This window comes from Staurois parvus, unplaced genomic scaffold (genome assembly GCF_062004578.1).
Source record: "Staurois parvus isolate SC_StPar_1 unplaced genomic scaffold, SC_StPar_1.0 ptg000849l, whole genome shotgun sequence".
NCBI classification, from domain to species: domain Eukaryota; kingdom Metazoa; phylum Chordata; class Amphibia; order Anura; family Ranidae; genus Staurois; species Staurois parvus.
Window position 1 is genome coordinate 126,654 of NW_028318645.1, and position 14,662 is coordinate 141,315.

Genomic DNA, 14,662 nt, shown 5'->3' on the forward strand with positions numbered 1-14,662 from the left:
GTCAGTGGGGGGAATAGTGCCCCATCATTGGTGTCAGTGGGAGGAATAGTGTCCCATCATTGGTATCAGTGGGTGGAATAGTGCCCCATCATTGGTGTCAGTGGGAGGAATAGTGCCCCATCATTGGTATCAATGGGATGAATAGTGCCCCATCATTGGTATCAGTGGGAGGAATAGTGCCACATCTTTGGTGTCAGTGGGGAGGAGGAATAGTGCCTCATCATTGGTGTCAGTGGGGGAGGAATAGTGCCCCATCATTGGTATCAATGGGATGAATAGTGCCCCATCATTGGTGTCAGTGGGAGGAATAGTGCCACATCTTTGGTGTCAGTGGGGAGGAGGAATAGTGCCTCATCATTGGTGTCAGTGGGGGAGGAATAGTGCCCCATCATTGGTATCAATGGGATGAATAGTGCCCCATCATTGGTATCAGTGGGAGGAATAGTGCCCCATCATTGGTGTCAGTGGGAGGAATAGTGCCCCATCTTTGGTGTCAGTGGGGAGGAGGAATAGTGCCCCATCATTGGTGTCAGTGGGAGGAATAGTGTCCCATCATTGGTATCAGTGGAAGGAATAGTGCCCCATCATTGGTATCAATGGGATGAATAGTGCCCCATCATTGGTATCAGTGGGAGGAATAGTGCCCCATCATTGGTGTCAGTGGGAGGAATAGTGCCACATCTTTGGTGTCAGTGGGGAGGAGGAATAGTGCCTCATCATTGGTGTCAGTGGGAGGAATAGTGCCCCATCATTGGTATCAATGGGATGAATAGTGCCCCATCATTGGTATCAGTGGGAGGAATAGTGTCCCATCATTGGTGTCAGTGGGAGGAATAGTGCCCCATCTTTGGTGTCAGTGGGGAGGAGGAATAGTGCCTCATCATTGGTGTCAGTGGGGGAGGAATAGTGCCCCATCATTGGTGTCAGTGGGAGGAATAGTGTCCCATCATTGATATCAGTGGGTGGAATAGTGCCCCATCATTGGTGTCAGTGGGGGGAATAGTGCCCCATCATTGGTGTCAGTGGGAGGAATAGTGTCCCATCATTGGTATCAGTGGGTGGAATAGTGCCCCATCATTGGTGTCAGTGGGAGGAATAGTGTCCCATTATTGGTATCAGTGGGAGGAATAGTGCCCCATCATTGGCAATAGTGGGAGGAATAGTGCCCCATCATTGGTGTCAGTGGGGGGAATAGTGCCCCATCATTGGTGTCAGTGGGAGGAATAGTGCCCCATCATTGGTATCAGTGGGAGGAATAGTGTCCCATCATTGGTATCAGTGGGAGGAATAGTGCCCCATCATTGGTATCAATGGGATGAATAGTGCCCCATCATTGGTATCAGTGGGAGGAATAGTGCCCCATCATTGGTGTCAGTGGGAGGAATAGTGCCACATCTTTGGTGTCAGTGGGGAGGAGGAATAGTGCCTCATCATTGGTGTCAGTGGGGGAGGAATAGTGCCCCATCATTGGTGTCAGTGGGAGGAATAGTGCCCCATCATTGGTGTCAGTGGGAGGAATAGTGCCCCATCATTGGTGTCAGTGGGAGGAATAGTGCCCCATCATTGGTGTCAGTGGGGGGAATAGTGCCCCATCATTGGTGTCAGTGGGAGGAATAGTGCCCCATCATTGGTATCAGTGGGAGGAATAGTGCCCCATCATTGGCATTAGTGGGAGGAATAGTGTCCCATCATTGGCGTCAGTGGGAGGAATAGTGCCCCATCATTGGCATCAGTGGGAGGAATAGTGCCCCATCATTGGCATCAGTGGGAGGAATAGTGCCCCATCATTGGCATCAGTGGGAGGAATAGTGTACAATCATTGGTGTCAGTGGGAGGAATAGTGCCCCATCATTGGTGTCAGTGGGAGGAATAGTGCCCCATCATTGGTGTCAGTGGGAGGAATAGTGCCCCAACACTGGTGTCAGTGGGGGGAATAGTGACCCATCATTGGTGTCAGTGGGAGGAATAGTGCCCCATCGTTGGTATCAGTGGGAGGAATAGTGTCCCATCATTGGTATCAGTGGGAGGAATAGTGTCCCATCATTGGTATCAGTGGGAGGAATAGTGCCCAATCATTGGCGTCAGTGGGAGGAATAGTGCCCCATCGTGGGTGTCAGTGGGGGGAATAGTGCCCCATCGTGGGTGTCAGTGGGAGGAATAGTGCCCCATCGTGGGTGTCTGTGGGAGGAATAGTGCCCCATCGAAGGTGTCAGTGGGAGGAATAGTGCCCCATTGTGGGTGTCAGTGGGAGGAATAGTGCCCCATTGTGGGTGTCAGTGGGAGGAATAGTGTCCCATCATTGTTGTTAGTGGAAGGAATAGTGCCCCATTGTGGGTGTCAGTGGGAGGAATAGTGCCCCATTGTGGGTGTCAGTGGGAGGAATAGTGCCCCATTGTGGGTGTCATTGGGAGGAATAGTGCCTCATCATTGGTGTCAGTGGGAGGAATAGTGCCCCATCATTGGTGTCAGTGGGAGGAATAGTGCCCCATCATTGGTGTCAGTGGGAGGAATAGTGCCACATCTTTGGTGTCAGTGGGGAGGAGGAATAGTGCCTCATCATTGGTGTCAGTGGGAGGAATAGTGCCCCATCATTGGTATCAATGGGATGAATAGTGCCCCATCATTGGTATCAGTGGGAGGAATAGTGTCCCATCATTGGTGTCAGTGGGAGGAATAGTGCCCCATCTTTGGTGTCAGTGGGGAGGAGGAATAGTGCCTCATCATTGGTGTCAGTGGGGGAGGAATAGTGCCCCATCATTGGTGTCAGTGGGAGGAATAGTGTCCCATCATTGATATCAGTGGGTGGAATAGTGCCCCATCATTGGTGTCAGTGGGGGGAATAGTGCCCCATCATTGGTGTCAGTGGGAGGAATAGTGTCCCATCATTGGTATCAGTGGGTGGAATAGTGCCCCATCATTGGTGTCAGTGGGAGGAATAGTGTCCCATTATTGGTATCAGTGGGAGGAATAGTGCCCCATCATTGGCAATAGTGGGAGGAATAGTGCCCCATCATTGGTGTCAGTGGGGGGAATAGTGCCCCATCATTGGTGTCAGTGGGAGGAATAGTGCCCCATCATTGGTATCAGTGGGAGGAATAGTGTCCCATCATTGGTATCAGTGGGAGGAATAGTGCCCCATCATTGGTATCAATGGGATGAATAGTGCCCCATCATTGGTATCAGTGGGAGGAATAGTGCCCCATCATTGGTGTCAGTGGGAGGAATAGTGCCACATCTTTGGTGTCAGTGGGGAGGAGGAATAGTGCCTCATCATTGGTGTCAGTGGGGGAGGAATAGTGCCCCATCATTGGTGTCAGTGGGAGGAATAGTGCCCCATCATTGGTGTCAGTGGGAGGAATAGTGCCCCATCATTGGTGTCAGTGGGAGGAATAGTGCCCCATCATTGGTGTCAGTGGGGGGAATAGTGCCCCATCATTGGTGTCAGTGGGAGGAATAGTGCCCCATCATTGGTATCAGTGGGAGGAATAGTGCCCCATCATTGGCATTAGTGGGAGGAATAGTGTCCCATCATTGGCATCAGTGGGAGGAATAGTGCCCCATCATTGGCATCAGTGGGAGGAATAGTGTACAATCATTGGTGTCAGTGGGAGGAATAGTGCCCCATCATTGGTGTCAGTGGGAGGAATAGTGCCCCATCATTGGTGTCAGTGGGAGGAATAGTGCCCCAACACTGGTGTCAGTGGGGGGAATAGTGACCCATCATTGGTGTCAGTGGGAGGAATAGTGCCCCATCGTTGGTATCAGTGGGAGGAATAGTGTCCCATCATTGGTATCAGTGGGAGGAATAGTGTCCCATCATTGGTATCAGTGGGAGGAATAGTGCCCAATCATTGGCGTCAGTGGGAGGAATAGTGCCCCATCGTGGGTGTCAGTGGGGGGAATAGTGCCCCATCGTGGGTGTCAGTGGGAGGAATAGTGCCCCATCGTGGGTGTCTGTGGGAGGAATAGTGCCCCATCGAAGGTGTCAGTGGGAGGAATAGTGCCCCATTGTGGGTGTCAGTGGGAGGAATAGTGCCCCATTGTGGGTGTCAGTGGGAGGAATAGTGTCCCATCATTGTTGTTAGTGGAAGGAATAGTGCCCCATTGTGGGTGTCAGTGGGAGGAATAGTGCCCCATTGTGGGTGTCAGTGGGAGGAATAGTGCCCCATTGTGGGTGTCATTGGGAGGAATAGTGCCTCATCATTGGTGTCAGTGGGAGGAATAGTGCCCCATCATTGGTGTCAGTGGGAGGAATAGTGCCCCATCATTGGTGTCAGTGGGAGGAATAGTGCCCCATCATTGGTATGAGTGGGAGGAATAGTGCCCCATCATTGGTGTAAGTGGGAGGAATAGTGCCCCATCATTGGTGTCAGTGGGAGGAATAGTGCCCCATTGTGGGTGTCAGTGGGAGGAATAGTGCCCCATTGTGGGTGTCAGTGGGAGGAATAGTGCCCCATTGTGGGTGTCATTGGGAGGAATAGTGCCTCATCATTGGTGTCAGTGGGAAGAATAGTGCCCCATCATTGGTGTCAGTGGGAGGAATAGTGCCCCATCATTGGTGTCAGTGGGAGGAATAGTGCCCCATCATTAGTGTCAGTGGGAGGAATAGTGCCCCATCATTGGTGTCAGTGGGAGGAATAGTGCCCCATTGTGGGTGTCAGTGGGAGGAATAGTGCCCCATTGTGGATGTCAGTGGGAGGAATAGTGCCCCATTGTGGGTGTCAGTGGGAGGAATAGTGCCCCATTGTGGGTGTCATTGGGAGGAATAGTGCCTCATCATTGGTGTCAGTGGGAGGAATAGTGCCCCATCATTGGTGTCAGTGGGAGGAATAGTGCCCCATCATTGGTGTCAGTGGGAGGAATTGTGCCCCATCATTGGTGTCAGTGGGAGGAATAGTGCCCCATCATTGGTGTCAGTGGGAGGAATAGTGCCCCATCATTGGTGTCAGTGGGAGGAATAGTGCCCCATCATTGGTATCAGTGGGAGGAATAGTGCCCCATCATTGGTGTCAGTGGGAGGAATAGTGCCCCATCATTGGTATCAGTGGGAGGAATAGTGCCCCATCATTGGTGTCAGTGGGAGGAATAGTGCCCCATCGTTGGTGTCAGTGGGGGGAGGAATAGTGCCCCATCATTGGTGTCAGTGGGAGGAATAATGCCCCATCATTGGTATCAGTGGGAGGAATATTGCCCCATCATTGGTATCAGTGGGAGGAATAGTACCCCATCATTGGTATCAGTGGGAGGAATAGTGCCCCATCATTGGTGTCAGTGGGAGGAATAGTGCCCCATCGTTGGTGTCAGTGGGGGGAGGAATAGTGCCCCATCGTTGGTGTCAGTGGGGGGAGAAATAGTGCCCCATCGTTGGTATTAGTGACACAAATGATGGGGCACTATCCCTTCCACTGACACCAATGATACTTACCTTGCTGACTCCTGCTCCAGCCTGGGCTCGCTCTCTCCCTCTCCCATCTACAGCCTGCAATAGTGCCCCATCATTGGTATCAGTGGGAGGAATAGTGCCCCATCATTGGTGTCAGTGGGAGGAATAGTGCCCCATCGTTGGTGTCAGTTGGGGGAGGAATAGTGCCCCATCATTGGTGTCAGTGGGAGGAATAATGCCCCATCATTGGTATCAGTGGGAGGAATAGTACCCCATCATTGGTATCAGTGGGAGGAATAGTGCCCCATCATTGGTGTCAGTGGGAAGAATAGTGCCCCATCATTGGTGTCAGTGGGAGGAATAGTGCCCCATCATTGGTGTCAGTGGGAGGAATAGTGCCCCATCATTGGTGTCAGTGGGAGGAATAGTGCCCCATCATTGGTGTCAGTGGGAGGAATAGTGCCCCATTGTGGGTGTCAGTGGGAGGAATAGTGCCCCATTGTGGGTGTCAGTGGGAGGAATAGTGCCCCATTGTGGGTGTCATTGGGAGGAATAGTGCCTCATCATTGGTGTCAGTGGGAGGAATAGTGCCCCATCATTGGTGTCAGTGGGAGGAATAGTGCCCCATCATTGGTATCAGTGGGAGGAATAGTGCCCCATCATTGGTGTCAGTGGGAGGAATAGTGCCCCATCATTGGTGTCAGTGGGAGGAATTGTGCCCCATCATTGGTGTCAGTGGGAGGAATAGTGCCCCATCATTGGTGTCAGTGGGAGGAATAGTGCCCCATCATTGGTGTCAGTGGGAGGAATAGTGCCCCATCATTGGTATCAGTGGGAGGAATAGTGCCCCATCATTGGTGTCAGTGGGAGGAATAGTGCCCCATCTTTGGTATCAGTGGGAGGAATAGTGCCCCATCATTGGTGTCAGTGGGAGGAATAGTGCCCCATCGTTGGTGTCAGTGGGGGGAGGAATAGTGCCCCATTATTGGTGTCAGTGGGAGGAATAATGCCCCATCATTGGTATCAGTGGGAGGAATAGTACCCCATCATTGGTATCAGTGGGAGGAATAGTGCCCCATCATTGGTGTCAGTGGGAGGAATAGTGCCCCATCGTTGGTGTCAGTGGGGGGAGGAATAGTGCCCCATCATTGGTGTCAGTGGGAGGAATAGTGCCCCATCGTTGGTGTCAGTGGGGGGAGGAATAGTGCCCCATCATTGGTGTCAGTGGGGGGAGGAATAGTGCCCCACCGTTGGTGTCAGTGGGAGGAATAGTGCCCCATCATTGGTGTCAGTGGGGGGAGGAATAGTGCCCCATCGTTGGTGTCAGTGGGGGGAGGAATAGTGCCCCATCGTTGGTGTCAGTGGGGGGAGGAATAGTGCCCCATCGTTGGTGTCAGTGGGGGGGAGGAATAGTGCCCCATCGTTGGTGTCAGTGGGGGGAGGAATAGTGCCCCATCGTTGGTATTAGTGACACAAATGATGGGGCACTATCCCTTCCACTGACACCAATGATACTTACCTTGCTGACTCCTGCTCCAGCCTGGGCTCGCTCTCTCCCTCTCCCATCTACAGCCTGCATACCTGGCTGCAGCAGCAAAATTTGCACTTACCTGTCAGCTGTCTTCCTTCTCTGGCCGCTCTCCTCTTCACTTGCTCCTGCAGCTCCCTCGATCTTCTTTGATCTCCGCGTGCTGCCGCTCGGCTCCTCCTCTCCAAGCTCCACCTCCTCGCCGGTGATTGGCCGCCTGTGTGCCTCTCCTGAGCTACAGTTCCGGTGGCCATTCAGCGGTGAGGAGGCGGAGCTGTTGAGTAATCCCGGAGGTGTGGCCAGGTTACAGGGGCAGCATATCATCCTGCCCACAGATCGCCTGAGACAGAGGAGCGGTGTCTCGGTTCCTAAGACCATTGGAAATATGTGTTTTCCGATGGTCTTAGGCGACCCCTGTGAAATGGTCGTTCGACCCCCAAAGGGGTCGCGACCCCCAGGTTGAGAACCGCTGCTCTATATAGATCTTTATATCACTAGAGGGGTCACCGGCAGGAGGAAGGAGGTCCTGATTCCTCTATATAGATCTTTCTATCACTAGAGGGGTCACCGGCAGGAGGAAGGAGGTCCCGATTCCTCTATATAGATCTTTATATCACTAGAGGGGTCACCGGCAGGAGGAAGGAGGTCCTGATTCCTCTATATAGATCTTTCTATCACTAGAGGGGTCACCGGCAGGAGGAAGGAGGTCCCGATTCCTCTATATAGATCTTTATATCACTAGAGGGGTCACCGGCGGGAGGAAGGAGGTCCTGATTCCTCTATATAGATCTTTCTATCACTAGAGGGGTCACCAGCAACCTCATGTAGAATACTGTGTCCAGTTCTGGAGACCTCACTTACATAAAGGTGATAAGATAGAACGAGTCCAGAGACGGGGAATACAAATAGTGATATCAGGAGAGACTTCAGGAACGTAACATGTCCAGTCTGGAGGAGAGAAGGGAAAGGGGAGACATGACTGAAACCTTTACATACAACAAGGGAGTGAAGAAGGTTCAGGAGGGCAGGATTTTCAATATGAAAGCAAAATGAAGAACACGAGGACATGACCTCCAACTAACTGGAGGAAAGTTCACAACTAATCTCAGAAAGTATTATTTTACTGAAAGAGTAGTTGATGCTTGGAGTAAACTTCCAGCAGAGGTAGTGAGCCAGTGACAAATCACAGAGACCATCACAATAGTACACAATGGATGGTTATGAATGAAAGCCATTCATTGTGTACAACTGTCATGTGATCACTGTGATTGGTCATAGCAATCACATGGTACTGGGCTGGCCTGGTACAATGATCTGTCATCTGGTGGACACAGCAGGTGACATATCAAGATACAGCAGAGCCACTAGACTTGGAGGACTTCATATGATGTCCTCCCAGGATGGGAGGACAAAACAAATGTATGAAATCATGGATGAGTCCTCCTTCTATGTGATCTAGAAGATCTTCAATCACAATGTCTTTATGGATGAAGTGGATGGCCCAGTTTCTATATTATTTATTGCTTTACAGCTTTATTCCCTCCAGGATTCATTCTTTATTTATAGAACCATTCAAGGAAGTGTTCTTACTGTGAGAGATCTCCACCACCATTCCTCTGTGACCATTACATCCTTGTCATTTATATCTAACATCTTCATTATCAGTGGATTGATATTATTTTTATACTTTAGGATTATTTTTGCATTTTTTTCAACAAAAGGATCAGTTTTGGTGTTATCTGTTTTATTAACTATACATTTGGTTTTTGTATTCTGTGTTTTTAAGACTTTTCTATATGTAATAAAATATCTTTATTAAATATGAGAGCTATTTATTATTATTATTATTATTATTATTATTATTGAACTTCCCTGGTAGCCCTGTAAGGTAGATATAATACAGGAATGGATATTCTGAGATGTTTCTGCAGTTCCTCTTTGCTTGAGATGATTGTAGCCGTATTAGTGCACTTGTGACAGAAACAATTGAGTACTGTCTGTGATGCTTTTGTTATTTGCACTAACATACAATTTTGAGGACAAGCGTTCGGGGTATGTCCCCTTCTTCAAGGTCCAAGCAGTGCCGCTCGGACCTTGAATAAGGGGACATACCCCGAAAGCTTGTCCTCAAAATTGTATGTTAGTGCAAATTAAAAAAAGTATCACAGACAGTACTCAATTGTTTCTGCAGTTCCTCTGAAATCCACAAGGTGGTGATCTCACTTATATCCAAACAGAAGGTCTCTATGGAATACAGACAGGAAGTGATGTCAGGTACAGACAGGAAGTGATGTCAGGTACAGACAGGAAGTCATCTGGAATAAAGACAGGAAGTTCCATACAGTAAGAACCAGCAGGAAGACGGTGGAAGTGGCAGCAGAGGAGGTAATAAGATGCTATGTTCTATTACACCCAGTAACCCCCCGTCATGTCCGTCCTCTTCCTCCATAGTCATGTCCGTCCTCTTCCTCCATAGTCATGTCCGTCCTCTTCCTCCAAAATCATGTCCGTCCTCTTCCTCCATAGTCATGTCCATCCTCTTCCTGCATAGTCATGTCAGTCCTCTTACTCCATAGTCACGTCCATCCTCTTCCTCCATAGTCACATCCGTCCTCTTCCTCCATAGTCATGTCCGTCCTCTTCCTCCATAGTCATGTCCGTCCTCTTCCTCCATAGTCATGTTCGTCCTCTTCCATAGTCATGTCCGTCCTCTTCCTCCAGTCATGTCTGTCCTCTTCCTCCATAGTCATGTCCGTCCTCTTCCTCCATAGTCATGTCCGTCCTCTTCCTCCATAGTCATGTCCGTCCTCTTCCTCCATAGTCACGTCCGTCCTCTTCCTCCATAGTCACGTCCGTCCTCTTCCTCCATAGTCACGTCCGTCCTCTTCCTCCATAGTCACGTCCGTCCTCTTCCTCCATAGTCACGTCCGTCCTCTTCCTCCATAGTCACGTCCGTCCTCTTCTTCCATAGTCATGTCCGTCCTCTTCCTCCATAGTCACGTCCGTCCTCTTCCTCCATAGTCACGTCCGTCCTCTTCCTCCATAGTCACATCCATCCTTTTCCTCCATAGTCATGTCCGTCCTCTTCTTCCATAGTCATGTCCGTCCTCTTCCTCCATAGTCACTGTGACGTCTTTTATCTCCAGCAGATGATATACACATATATAGTGTGGGAACCCAGATTAACCCCTTCAGGGGCAGAACATTCCCCCACTTCTGGGGCCGGAACATTCTCCTCATTGTGAAGATAAATTCTAGTAATATGGTCCTCTAAGGGTTCTGATGGATGAAGGGGAGCTGAGGGGTCTCTTTGGGAGTACAGAGGATGGAGCACTTTGGGGCCCCTTGGAGGATAGTGGATCCCAAGTTCTCTGAGGGGGTAGAGTAGCTGAAGGGCTTTGGGTCCTTGATAGGAGATCTCTGAGAGAAGAGGAGGTACTATGGCTCAGGGAGTCGCTGAGTTAGGGAGGGGGCTGTTGGTCTATGATGGTCCTCCTACCTGAACTTACTTTCAGACCTCCTTACAGAACTCCAGCCAAGAAAAGAAGGCGACCTTCACCTTCTTACCATCTCACCGGTCAAATAATATTGTCCAGGTGGAATGAAGGACAGTTCTTCACCCCTTGGTGGGCACTTGTTTCTAAAGGAGGTCTGTATGCTCAGCATAGACTAAAAGGTAGTCAGGGGTCAGTGCTATACATCTTTCAGAGACAGTCCTATACCTTCCCATGACACAGGCTCTGGCAGTGCCCGGTGCTGGAATTCAGCACACCAGGAACCCACCGCCACTCTGTACAATGTCCTGGGTATTACAGTATATTTGGCAACCAAAGGTCTTCCCCCTGTTGTCCCCCCTCCTACCCACACTGAGCTGCCATTGGAGGGAGGAGAACAGAGTCCTCCCCCAAAGCTCTCTCTGCTCTACCAGCAGCATCCTCCTGCTATCCAATCCAATCCCTTCTCTTACTGAAGAGAGTGACAGTGACATCACTCCTGTCAGTCAGCAGGCTGCCGGAGATTGGAGCCTTGCAGCCGGATATCGGGCAATTATCCTGATTATCCAGCAACTCCAATCAAAAGTCATCAAGTTCCCCTTCCTGGACCTCATGATGAGCCGACATTGACCTCACAGCACGGCCTCAGAGCAAACAAGTCATAGGAAGGATCGTATTTATCATTCCTTGTCTGCAGATCTAATACTCATCAAAACCAGTTCAGAGACCAAACAAACCCAACAGAGAAAAGGGGATTTCTGATCCAGCAAGCCGAGGACCCAGGACCATGAAAATGTACTAAACGTTAAGCAGTCCCAGCGATGTGGAAATTTTTCAAAAAACTATTTGTCCAAGGGACTAAATCGGGGGCCGAAACTACTTGTCCTCATGACAATCTACTTGTCCTGATAAAAATAATAATGGAACCCAAACCATATATAAATCCGGTGTTTATTGTTCTACTATTACTGAATGAGACGTTTTATCACGAAGGACTGTCAATGGATGGATGTCCCTTTATAGCATGAAATGACTTTGCCAGGGTGGAGAATATGAAGGTTGATGCACATGGGAGCACTTGGGTGCTCAGTACAAGCACATGCTGAGCAGACAAATCAAGCTCCAGTGTCCTCCAGGATTGGATCATTTTGTTTTCTGTTCAGCCCACTGATTGGATGAACAATATGAGTAATGTATGGACTGCCTTAATGAGCCGACCTTAAAGAAGAATTTCATTCCAACCAGCAACTGTTGGGACAATGAACATCTTAGTCAGGTCTACATACAACATAATGTATAGAGTGCAGGGGCCAGGAGTAAGTACAAACACAATGTATAGAGTGCAGGGGCCAGGAGTAAGTACAAACACAACATAGAGAGTGCAGGGGCCAGGAGTAAGTACAAACACAACATAGAGAGTGCAGGGGCCAGGAGTAAGTACAAACACAATGTATAGAGTGCAGGGGCCAGGAGTAAGTACAAACACAACATAGAGAGTGCAGGGGCCAGGAGTAAGTACAAACACAACATAGAGAGTGCAGGGGCCAGGAGTAAGTACAAAACACAACATAGAGAGTGCAGGGGCCAGGAGTAAGTACAAAACACAACATAGAGAGTGCAGGGGCCAGGAGTAAGTACAAAACACAACATAGAGAGTGCAGGGGCCAGGAGTAAGTACAAAACACAACATAGAGAGTGCAGGGGCCAGGAGTAAGTACAAAACACAACATAGAGAGTGCAGGGGCCAGGAGTAAGTACAAAGACAACATAGAGAGTGCAGGGGCCAGGAGTAAGTACAAAGACAACATAGAGAGTGCAGGGGCCAGGAGTAAGTACAAAACACAACATAGAGAGTGCAGGGGCCAGGAGTAAGTACAAAACACAACATATAGAGTGCAGGGGCCAGGAGTAAGTACAAAACACAACATATAGAGTGCAGGGGCCAGGAGTAAGTACAAAAACACAACATAGAGAGTGCAGGGGCCAGGAGTAAGTACAAAAACACAACATAGAGAGTGCAGGGGCCAGGAGTAAGTACAAAACAAAACATAGAGAGTGCAGCAGTCAGGATGAGCACCATGTTCACATAAGAGTCCCCCCTTGCATAAAAGTCCCCATCTTTACCCCTTACGTCAGTGTCCAGCGGAGTGCCCCCCTTATGTCAGTGTCCAGCGAAGTGCCCCCCTTATGTCAGTGTCCAGCGGAGTGCCCCCCTTATGTCAGTGTCCAGCGGAGTGCCCCCCTTATGTCAGTGTCCAGCGGAGTGCCCCCCTTATGTCAGTGTCCAGCGGAGTGCCCCCCCTTACATCAGTGTCCAGCAGATTCCCCCCCCTTACATCAGTGTCCAGCGGAGTCCCCCCCCCCCTTACGTCAGTGTCCAGCAGAGTCCCCCCCCTTATGTCAGTGTCCAGCAGAGTCCCCCCCCTTATGTCAGTGTCCAGCGGAGTCCCCCCTTATGTCAGTGTCCAGCTGAGTGCCCCCCTTATGTCAGTGTCCAGCAGAGTCCCCCCCCCTTATGTCAGTGTCCAGCAGAGTCCCCCCCCTTATGTCAGTGTCCAGCAGAGTCCCCCCCCTTATGTCAGTGTCCAGCGGAGTCCCCCCTTATGTCAGTGTCCAGCGGAGTGCCCCCCTTATGTCAGTGTCCAGCGGAGTGCCCCCCTTATGTCAGTGTCCAGCGGAGTGCCCCCCTTACGTCAGTGTCCAGCGGAGTCCCCCCCTTACGTCAGTGTCCAGCGGAGTCCCCCCCCCTTACGTCAGAGCTCAGCGGAGTCCACCCCCCTTAAGTCAGAGCTCAGCGGAGTCCACCCCCCTTAAGTCAGAGCTCAGCGGAGTCCACCCCCCTTACGTCAGAGCTCAGCGGAGTCCACCCCCCTTACGTCAGAGCTCAGCGGAGTCCACCCCCCTTACGTCAGAGCTCAGCGGAGTCCACCCCCCTTACGTCAGAGCTCAGCGGAGTCCACCCCCCTTACGTCAGAGCTCAGCGGAGTCCACCCCCCTTACGTCAAAGCTCAGCGGAGTCCACCCCCCTTACGTCAGAGCTCAACGGAGTCCACCCCCCTTACGTCAGAGCTCAACTGAGTCCACCCCCCTTACGTCAGAGCTCAACGGAGTCCACCCCCTTGCGTCAGAGCTCAACGGAGTCCACCCCCCTTGCGTCAGAGCTCAACGGAGTCCACCCCCCTTGCGTCAGAGCTCAACGGAGTCCACCCCCCTTGCGTCAGAGCTCAACGGAGTCCACCCCCCTTACGTCAGAGCTCAACGGAGTCCACCCCCCTTACGTCAGAGCTCAGCGGAGTCCACCCCCCTTGCGTCAGAGCTCAACGGAGTCCACCCCCCTTACGTCAGAGCTCAACGGAGTCCACCCCCCTTACGTCAGAGCTCAGCGGAGTCCACCCCCCTTACGTCAGAGTTCAGCGGAGTCCCCCCTTATGTCAGAGCTCAGCTGCTAACTGGACATGGAATAGTGAAGTGTGAAGCTGCTGGAAGAACAGGGAGGGGGGAGGTAGATAAGGAGAGAAGGGAAGGAGGTGGGGAAAGCTCCATGGTAGAGCAGAGATCGCTCACCCCCAGGCTGCTCTCTGCAGGCTCAGACATCGCCAATTGTACAACCGGATGGATTTTCAAATTTCCCGCCCACGGGGCAGTCACAGAGCAGAGGGGCGGGAAGAGGCGGAGCAAGACAGAATCTCTCTCCTCCCCCGTCTATGCGGGGAGGGAGGGGGGAAGTGTGCTGTCTGAACAAATATCACAGGCACTGAGCGTGCCCAGCTGCAGCCTGCCCGCCCCCCCCCCGGAGTCTACCAATCACTTTCTTAAGTAACCCTGCTGCTTGCCTGCAACAGGGATAAATGTAAGAAAACAACATGCACTGCGCCCGGAACTACATGTCCCGAGAGTCAGGAGATAGAATTTGTAACTCCCTGAGTCCAGACTAAGTGTCTTCCCATGGGGGGAGTAGTTCTTCAATGTCCAGCAACCCTCCTATTCCCCCCTCACATCCACATCCTATTATTGTGTGACCAATACCATCCAAATCATTCTTACTTTCATTTCCCAAAGTTATCCGTCTACAAGGAGACCTGTATAGATCACATGATGGCACCAATGAGGATGGAGGAGGACCGGAGTCACATGACTGAGAAGATACTAAACCTCACCCTGGAGATCATCTACCTGCTGACCGGAGAGGTGAGGAGGATTCTGGGAGGTCACATGACATCACTCTCATCTCTATTAATAAAACACAGACCTGACCGG

General features: G+C 51.0%; 1 protein-coding gene across 1 annotated transcript in view; it reads left to right on the forward strand.

Moving 5' to 3' along the window:
- Positions 1 to 14,662, forward strand: part of LOC149443548 (uncharacterized) — a 99,575-nt gene that overhangs the window by 17,708 nt on the left and 67,205 nt on the right. The window lies entirely within an intron of this gene.